Source organism: Vicugna pacos, unplaced genomic scaffold, assembly GCF_048564905.1.
Source record: "Vicugna pacos unplaced genomic scaffold, VicPac4 scaffold_21, whole genome shotgun sequence".
Lineage (NCBI taxonomy): Eukaryota > Metazoa > Chordata > Mammalia > Artiodactyla > Camelidae > Vicugna > Vicugna pacos.
In genome coordinates, this window is record NW_027328742.1 from 1,909,368 (window position 1) to 1,918,782 (window position 9,415).

Consider the following 9,415-nt stretch of genomic DNA (forward strand, 5'->3'; position numbering starts at 1 on the left):
ATAATATATAATTCATGCACCTAATAACATATAAACCATAACAAATAATGTAAGATTATGATTAATGTATAATATAACAAGATTACATAACAATAATGATGTAATATTATCCATTGTATGTCTTGGTTCATGAAACATTCTCATCACAGGTGCCTGTCAGAGGCATTTATGTATTAAAATTAATATTATAAGACACAGTTATGAACTTATCACCCAGCATCATAACAGGAATATTGACAGTGACATACTGTGTCCTCTTTCCCTATCCTGCTCTTGGCCTCTTCTCACAGGTAGTAACCAGCATCCTGAATCCTGGCTTACCATTCTCTTGTGTTATTTTCACACACACAACATTTAAGATCAGTTAAAACAAATTAACTGCAGGTACATGCAACGAAATGGATGAATCATACACTCTATGTTAAATTGAAAAAGTAAGCCCTAGAAGGTAGCCTATAGTGTGCTATGCTTTTAACTGTGTATATATATATGTCAACTAAACTCACTAAATTAAGAACAACTACAGCTAGAGTCCAGGTGGGAGAGAGACAGATAAAAGGTGAGGTGAGCAGATTTGCTGCAGGTGAGCGAGTTCCTTTCCAGTAACATGTCATTCTCTCTGAAGCAGGAGGCAAGGCCATCTGCTGGGAGTTAGGGAAGAGACAGAGGGAAGCTTAGAGGTGTGCAGAGAGCAGAGAATGTTGACACCACTGAGTGATAAGTGGGGAAATGTGCTCAATAGAGAAATCCTGGAGGATTGCCTGGCAGTGGCAACATGGTGGGCATTGATTTGTAGTCTTAGAAATCTGTGCTGGGAGAGCCTGCTGCCTGCAGGCTCAGAACAAATAGAGCTGGGTGAACCAAGATGGAAGTCGTTCTGGTGTGGAACTGGAAAGGTCAAGGGTCAAGGGGGTTTTGTTTGTCATAAAGAGAGTGCTTACTGTGGATGCAGAGCTGGAAGGTGGGGAAGTGGAAGTAAGAGGAACGTGGACAGGCAGAAAATCTGAGGAGTCAGTGCTTGATGCCCCAGTGAGGGTGAAGGAGGGCCAGGGAGGCTGGTGGAGAAGGAGCTGGGCGGCTAGAGGTGGGCACTTCTAGGAGAGAGGCTTGACCTGGGAAGGAGGCATGCCCGGGTATGAGCCTGGTGATAGGGTGAATGGGGGGTGGCTGGCTCAGGCTGACGGAGAAGAAGACCCTAAAATGACCATACTGGGTGGTGGAGGGAGAATCAACTTTGATGTCTTCATGGTAGGAGGTGAGGCAATACAGAGCTGGTGGTCCAGGTGCTCCTGACTGAGGCAGATGAGCAGGGAGGCCAGGGTGGCAGGCACTGCTAGGGAAGGATCTGGGTTTTCCAGGTGCTCCCAAGAGAGGAAGAGCAATGATCTGAAGGTGGAAAGTGAGCACAAGGAGGTCAACCGAGGCCCCTGATCAAACGGAGGGTGTGAGGGGGCAAAGTGTCAACTCCAGAGATGGTTACCCAGGAAGCAGGGACCACGTGTGAAGTGAGGGGACACTCAGAGAAGAGAGGGAGAAATGTATTCTGGGTGTAGGGGGAACAGAGGCCTCAGGACAAAGGAGCACAGAGGCACCGTGATGAGGATGGAATGGCTCTATGGTGACACTGAAGGGTTGGCTGGATCTTTTTCCTGAGGGCTTAGTTTGGGGGGACTACTGGCCTCATGAGGACTCCCCTCTCAGCAGCCTGCACAGAGGCTCTCACTCCTGAGAGCTGTGTGGCCACCACTGTTCCCGGAGGGGCTCTGCCTCCATCTTCTCTTATCAGACTTTCCTGCCCAGCCCCCGACTGCCAGCAAGGGAGCCTGGGCCTCACAGCTGCTTCCCGTGGAGGGACACAGGCTCCTCGGAGAAGCAGGCTGATCTTACTTTTCTCTGTAACCCACGGCCTAGCAAAGCGCCAGCCCATGTGTGGGCCATGTAGGGGCTCGGATACTTACCGAACTAACGCAAAGCAGTATAATAGCAGAGCTGGAGGAAGTGATAACTGAGCTCACAGAGTTCACTGCCCACACCCCCATTCTACAGATGAGGAAACAGAGACCAAGCGTTGAAGCAGCCTTGGCCAAAGTCACGCTGCTCTTAAATGCTGGCCTCTGTCGGGCATACCAAGTGATGAGCTGCAGTGAAGGGGCTGAGAGGGGGCTCTGGGGCCAGGCAGCTTGGGTTCAAGTCCCAGCTCTGCCATTTATTAGCCGTGTGATTAATGAATGTCCTTACCTTTAAAGTGGAGTTCATAGTGGTGCCAACTCATTGAATTTTCATGAACACAGCATTCCTGCAATAGCAGGACAGAGTTCTGTAAGCGTTTGCTGTTGCTTTGGTTACTATTATTATCACCAAGTGAACCCTGAAATGAAGAACAAAGGCAGCAAGAATTTTTATTTTAAAGGGTTTTAAAATCCTCTGATGAATGGTTCATTTCATCTATTCAAGTTTGCATTTGACCCTTATTAACAACTACACAATGGATGACTTTTGAGGCAGTCTTGCTTCATGTCTTTTATTCTCACTAACGACACAGGCTATTTAACAGGCAGCAGTTTCTTTTCCAGGAAGAGGGACAAAAAGTTAAAAATGACTCAGTGCCTCTCAGTCCCCAGTGAGTTGGTTGTGACCTGTCAACCCAGCTTTGGGGAAGTGCCCAATCACCCTGGGCTTGCTGAGCCACCCCGCAGCCCCCAAGGGGCACCGTACCCCCACACAAATCCAGTCTCTTGGTTCCTATCTTTGCTTCAGATCCCTCAAGGACTGCCCATGCCCCAGGACCCCATCTGCCCCACCAAACTTGGCTGCTGGACTCCAGGACACTATCCTGGGTCTCAACCATCCTCTGTTCCTATGACCGCCCCACTACTCTACATTTAGTCCTTCAAGTGTGGGCTCCTGTGGCTCACCTCACAGCAGGGGTCTCCCCGTCCTCCACCTTGGGTAACTGCATTGTCCTGCACGATGCCTAGCGAACCTGTGTGGAGGCAGGAAGAATACAGAATAACAGGTGCTCAGAGGGGCTGCCTTTCCTACTGCAGGGGCCCTGGAGAGCTTTCTCCCGGCTGGTTATTCTCAGGCGCTGAAGCTGTGGAATCTCGATCTCACCAATTTAAAGGGCATCATCACTAATTACAAAAGCAATCATTTCTTCAGAAGCCAAAGGAGAAAAGACTTTGTGTTCCCCACCTCCAACTTTTTTCCTCCACCTTCAGATGTTTCTCATCTCTGGGCAAGGGTAGAAAGCAACTCACAGAATATTATTTTTCAATGTTTTTTCCCACTCTGAAGATTGCTTTCCCAGAACCGATGAAGGCTAGAATGGTTTAGCTTTTCTGGACTGAGTATTCAGAGGCCTGGGGGGGAGCGGAGAGGGGGGAGGGGAGATAACTCAGCAATATTGAACCTAACAGAGACATTAAAAGTTTCTATTCTAAACAGAAAGGAAGCAGGATGCTATAGAAACAGGAAAACCATAGTTGGAAATGCAATAACGAGTTACAAGAGAATAAATATAAAGATGTAAAAATGAAAAAGGACATCAAAATAAAAAAAGGTGGGAATGGGAGAGGGGAGCATGGTAATATAGATTTTTTCTTTCTTTTATTTTTTCGTTATTCTTAGGATGTGTTGGAGCCTACGTGATTATCAGTCTAAAGGAAATAGATATAGAAATGGGTTGATATATTTGAAGAATAAGGTAACCACAAATCAAAAGCATACAATAGAGTCGCAAAAAAACCAAAAAGAAACAAAATCAAAATGGCTTAAAGATTTAAATATTAGACAAGACACTATAAACTTCTCACAAGGAAACATAGGCAAAATATTATTTAACACACATCTCAGCAATGTTTTCCTAGGGCAGTCTAAGCAACCCAAGCAACATAAATAAAAGCCAAAATAAATAAATGAGACCTAATTAAACTTATAAACTTTTGCACAGCAATTGAAACCATAAGTAAAACAAAAAGACAACCTATGGAATGGGAGAAAATATTTGCAAAAGATGAGACTGACCATGGCTTAATTTCTAGACTATATAAATAGCTCATACAACTTAATAAGAAAAAAATAAACAACCAAATCCAAAAATGGGCAGAACAACTAAACAAGCAATTCTCCAATGAAGACACACAAATGGCCAATAGACATATAAAAAAAATGCTCAATATCACTCAATTATCAGAGAAATGCAGCTCAAAAGTACAATGTTATCAACTCACACCAGTCAGAATGGCCATCATTGAAAAGTCCACAAACCATAAATGCCGGAGAGGTGTGGGGAAAAGGAAACACTCCTACACTGTTGGTGGGAATGTAGTTTGGTGCGGCCACTGTGGAAAACAGTATGGAGATTCCTCAAAAGACAAAAAAAAAAAAAAAACCAAAAAACTTATCACCTAATCCAACAATCCCACTCCTGGGCATATATACAGAGGGAGCCTTAATTCCAAAAGATACCTGCACCTCAATGTTCACAGGAGCACTGTTTAAAATGGCCAAGACATAGAAGCAACCTAAACGTCCACTGACAGATGACTGGATAAAGATGTGGTATTTAGATATAACAGAATATTACTCAGTCGTAACAAAGAAGGAAATAAGGCCATTTACAGCAACTTGGAGGGAACTGGAGATTATCTCACTAAGTGAAATAAGTCAGACAAAGACAAGTATCATATGATATCATTTATATGTGGAATTTTTAAAAAATGATACAAATGAACTTATTTATAAAACAAAAACAGACTCACAGACTTATAAAGCAAACAGGAGTTTGGGATTAACAGATACAAATTAGTATATGTAAAACAGACAAACGACAAGGATTCACTGTAGAACACAGGGAACAATATTCAGTATCTTGCAAACTATAATGGAAAAGAACCTGAAAAAGAAAAGACTATGTATATGTACAACTGAATCACTATGCTGTATACCTGAAACTAACAAAACAGCTGTATATCTGAAACTAACAAAACTTTGTAAATCAACCACATTTCAATTTAAAAAAATTGATAAGCTCTAAATACCTTTATTCAAAGAAAATCTTGAAGTCTTCCCTCTTACAAAACTTAAAATGTGTAGCTTGAGCAGGACCAAATTATACTGGATGGGCAGTTACATACCTTCTCCAGCACGTGGCCCATGCTACACACACATCGTGTTTTCCTACAGGTAAGAACAGCCCTGAGTGCAGAGGGAGCGAGTCCTTCTGGGACAAGGTGTGTGGCAGTGGCCTCCTTGTCACTGCTCCATCTCACCAGGAGGCTAGGGTTTTCAGAGGTGAGGGGACATAGAGCTCATACACTTCAAATTGATTTCCCAAAAAAAATATGGAAAAACCAAATTCACCTGCAGTGTGGGAAATATGAGCAAGGCCCCTAAGCAGACTGACAAGCCCAAAGTAAGATGGCCCGATGTTCAGATCGGAACCAGAACAACGACCACCTGGCCCCAGTTAAATGACCACTGCCTCATCTGCAATGAACTGCTCGTACTCAATGTCAGGGATGTTTCTGTTGAGACTTGGGAGGTCAAAGGAGTCAGACCAGGGAGTCCAGACCTGGTTGATGTCAGGGCTCTGCCAGTGGCAGAGGTGGCCCCAGTACCGGCTCCTCCATCTTCAGCAGGGTCTTCAGGAGGAAGGCAATGTGGATGCAGATGTTCGTACGGAGGCTGAAGCCCTCTGGAAGGTTGAAGTCACACAGAAGGTACCTGGCAGGGAGCAAAGGAGAGCGGGTCTTCAGGGCCAGGCCTTTTCACAGGAATCCCGGCTTAGATAGAACAGATACAATGGGAATCCCTGCACAGCCCATGGCCTAGACTCCAGACACATTCAGCAGCTTCTGGTTTGTAAAGTGGAGGCACTGCCCGCCCATTTCCATGTGGCCAATTACTTCAAGTCCGGGAGCAGTTGCAGAAGACATCTTGGCGTCCGTCTAACACCACTAAGCACCTGACTATCACCTGAGCACTCGTTCTCCAGGGGCTCTCAAACTTCTTGTTCTACAGAACCCTATACACTCTTAACAATTACTGAGAACCCCAAAAGGCTGCTATTTATGTGAGTTAAATCTATCAATATTTCCTGTGTTAGAAGTTGAATAAGAAGTTAGAAAAAGTGCATGAATTCACTTAAAAATATTAACAATCTGCTGTATGTTACCATTAATACTCTTAAACAAAATATAATTCTATTTTTCAAAACAAAAGTCATTAGTGAGAAGAATAGCAGTGATTTTAATTTCTGCAAATCTCTTTTGGACTGGTGAGAGCTGAATTCTCCTGTCTGCCTCTGCATTCCCTGTTTTTTGATATCACAGGCCAAGTTTTCCCTGGAAAACCCCACAGGGACTCGGGAGAGCAAGAGTGTGCAAAAGGCAGGTGACATCCCGGCGTTTCTATGAAAATGGTCCTGCACCTCAGGGGCCTTGGATACACTTTGATAACTGCTGCCTTATCCTAGGTGAGACTCTTCTACACTAGAGCCAGGCAAGGGTCCTGGATTCTGTAATGAGTTACCGCCACCACACCCCTCCCTTCTCTGTGTGTTTCTCACAGCCTCCATTACTGCAGATGAGGATGTAATCCTCAGCCAGGGCCTCTAATCCCATAAGACTGCTAACTTTAAGAGAGAGGGTCCCATCTACCATCCCTACACCCCGCATAGTTTATTTTGAGTTAAGCCCTAGATAACTGCTTATCGGCACTGACCCTTGTGTCTTATTCCTGAGGCTGACTGAAGGAACCAACATCTGGAATGAACTGAAATTTCCCTGCAGATAAACAAGGCTGATAAACCACCCCATTCCAACATCTGATTCTGGGGCTCTTCAAAACCCGGGTAAGGCCCCGCTTCATCTAAGATGGGTTCTCCGCCTGCCCTTCCCGGGGGGTTCTGGGAGGCCGCGGCCACCAAGGGAGACCCAGACTCGTGGCCCCAGCCCCAGGGCCTGAGGGGGAGGAAAGCTTGAGGCTGTGCCCAAGCCCTGCCCCGCCCTGCCCCAAAACGCTCCCCGGCACCATAGCCCTCCCCCGCCACCACCCCAACCCCAATCCCACCACAGTTCATGTCCACCGGCCCCTCCGAAGGCGCGGACGTACATTTACCTTCTGTGGGACGCCGCCCCAGACAGGATGTCGGCCGCCTACTGACCAGGTCAGAACTAGTCGCCCGGCCAAGCAAGCCGCCAAGCCCAGCAGCAAGCACCGCCATGGTCCCTGGCAGATACACACTTCCGGAGCCCGCTCCCCGCCCCAGAAGCGCACTGTGGCCCGTGCGGAGCGCGGCGCCTGTAACCATGGCAACGCCGCAGGGCCCTCCCCTATCGCTTGCGTCGTGCGTCCTCCCGAGTCTAGATGTGCGAGGGCAGAACTTGTGGAGCCAATGGGAGCCAGGGCACGGCCAGCACGGGGGTGGGGGGAGGCTTATGGGACAGCTGGGCGGGGCCGGGGAGGGCGGGGCCGCGCGGACATCCTCATCTGCAGGTGGCTCAGGCCGGAGGCTGGGGCGGTGCTGCCACCAGTGGGCGGGGCAAGGGGCATGGAGGCAGCGGGGCAGCCGGGCAGCGGGGCGGGGCACCCTCACCTGTCTGTGTGTGGTGATTAGCCTGGGCTCCGCGGCCACCCCTTGCACCGGACGTGGACCCAGGCTGCCGGTGGGCAAGATAGAGGACTGAGCCCAGGCACGCACGGCTGGCCAGTTAGGGCACCTGAAATGCAGATCCGCCAGGCCCGCTGCCGGCCTTGAATACGCGCTGCTAGGCAGTTTCCATGAAGAAGGGATCTGTCATAAGAGGGGAGGTAGGGCTGGGGTGCCAGATGCCGGATTGGGTGCAGTCTCAGATGAGAGACACGGTGAGAGAGCGCAGAGCGGCCCCTGTGTTGGCTGGGCTAAGAGTTTGGGGTATAGGGTGGGGGTGGTGTGTGCCTTGCTCTGTGGTCTCCCCAAGAACCCTCACTCCAGAGCAAGGGGCTCTGCTCCCCCCACACGTCACTGCACTCCCTGCCTTCCCCAGCACCACCTGGGGTGTTGTCATGCCAGGGCAGGGAAGGCCCAGGGAAGGGGCTCAATCAGGGGGAGGGGCCATTCTGTAGGGATGCTGGACCTGACAGCGATGCGGTGCTTCGGAACTCCCCTGGGATGGGTTTCTAGCCAGTGGGATGGAAGGGCCTCTCCTTCCTGGGGTGCAGTTGGGGAAGCTAGATCCATCATGAATGTCAGCCCTGAAAATGGAGGCTGCACTACATCCATTCCTGGAACGAAAAATCAGGCCCCTCTGGCCAAGGTGACTCAGCAAGTCATTCAACAATGTTCGGGTTCCCCAGTTTAGGCTTTCAATTAGAGTTGAGCGGCTCAGGAGGCCAGAACCCTGTCCGTGGCTCCAAGAGTAGGCTTTCTGCTGGGGGACAGGATCCTCACAAACACCTGTGTCTTTGTGGGTCACTCCCCTCTGACAAGCTTGGAGGCAGGGTGCAGTTGTGGGAAATCGTGTTTCCATGAGAGAGGGCCACCAAGTGGTGGGGGCACAGGAGACAGTGAGAAAGAGTCCCGCAGCCTTTCTGGAATCAAAAAACTAGCAAATGTGGAAAAGTGCATAATTTGTTTTATTGAACAGGCTGCTTATGTACGTCTGGAGGGCCAGGTTCAAGGACTCTGCATCCCTCCCGGACAATAGCCTCAAGAGTAAAGCAGACAGAGTAGGAGGAGATGTGGGGTTTCTCCCAGGAATGAGGCAGAACAGGGATTTCTGCAGATTTGCAAGGAGAGCCCGACCACTGAGCACGGGGTTACAACCCCACGTGACCCTTGTCGTGTTTGGGCTCTGGGTCTGGCCTGATCATGTATTATTCTAGGTGAGTTCCAGAAACTTAGAGCGTAGAGTTAGAGGGGCTGAGCTTGGAACCCGGTGTGGAGACAGAGGGTCCATTATCCTGAGTCCCCTCAGCGTAATCACTGTAGCTGAGTTCCAACACCACCCAGGCCCCCAGGGTGGCCGGGAAGGGAGAGCAAGCCTGGCAGGTGACCCAGGGGTCCCACTGCTCTTCCCCTCCCTTATCTTTGTTCCCTTTCTCCCCGGAAGGTGTGATTGTCTCACGTCATGGTGACAAGCCATCTCTCTTCTCTGTCAGGTGGGGTCCCCACCCCCACTCAGCCTTCTCTCTGCATGGATGCTGAAGGACCAGGCTCACTTGAAGTTCTGAGCTTGAGCAGTAAGTTGGAAACAAAGAAACCAATGGAAACATAGAAACAAGTCATTGTGGCAAAGCTCCCCACCACAGAGAAGCTGCCCTGAGTGGAAGGGAGGGTGTGGGCATACCCATTTGTTTCCTGTCTCCCAGTGCTCTTCATTTTCTTATTGCAGACCTGCATGGTTACAACAAAATGATCTGCAAAACTGAA

At 48.7% G+C, this 9,415-nt stretch overlaps 1 long non-coding RNA gene across 1 annotated transcript; it reads right to left on the reverse strand.

Moving 5' to 3' along the window:
* Positions 1-329: 329 nt before the first annotated feature.
* LOC140694439 (uncharacterized) lies at positions 330-2,986 on the reverse strand. Its single transcript, XR_012070077.1, has 3 exons — positions 2,916-2,986; positions 2,239-2,368; positions 330-1,386 (listed from the first exon to the last, which is right to left on the reverse strand). It is a non-coding gene; the product is annotated as an uncharacterized lncRNA (long non-coding RNA).
* Between the last annotated feature and the right edge of the window lie 6,429 nt (positions 2,987-9,415).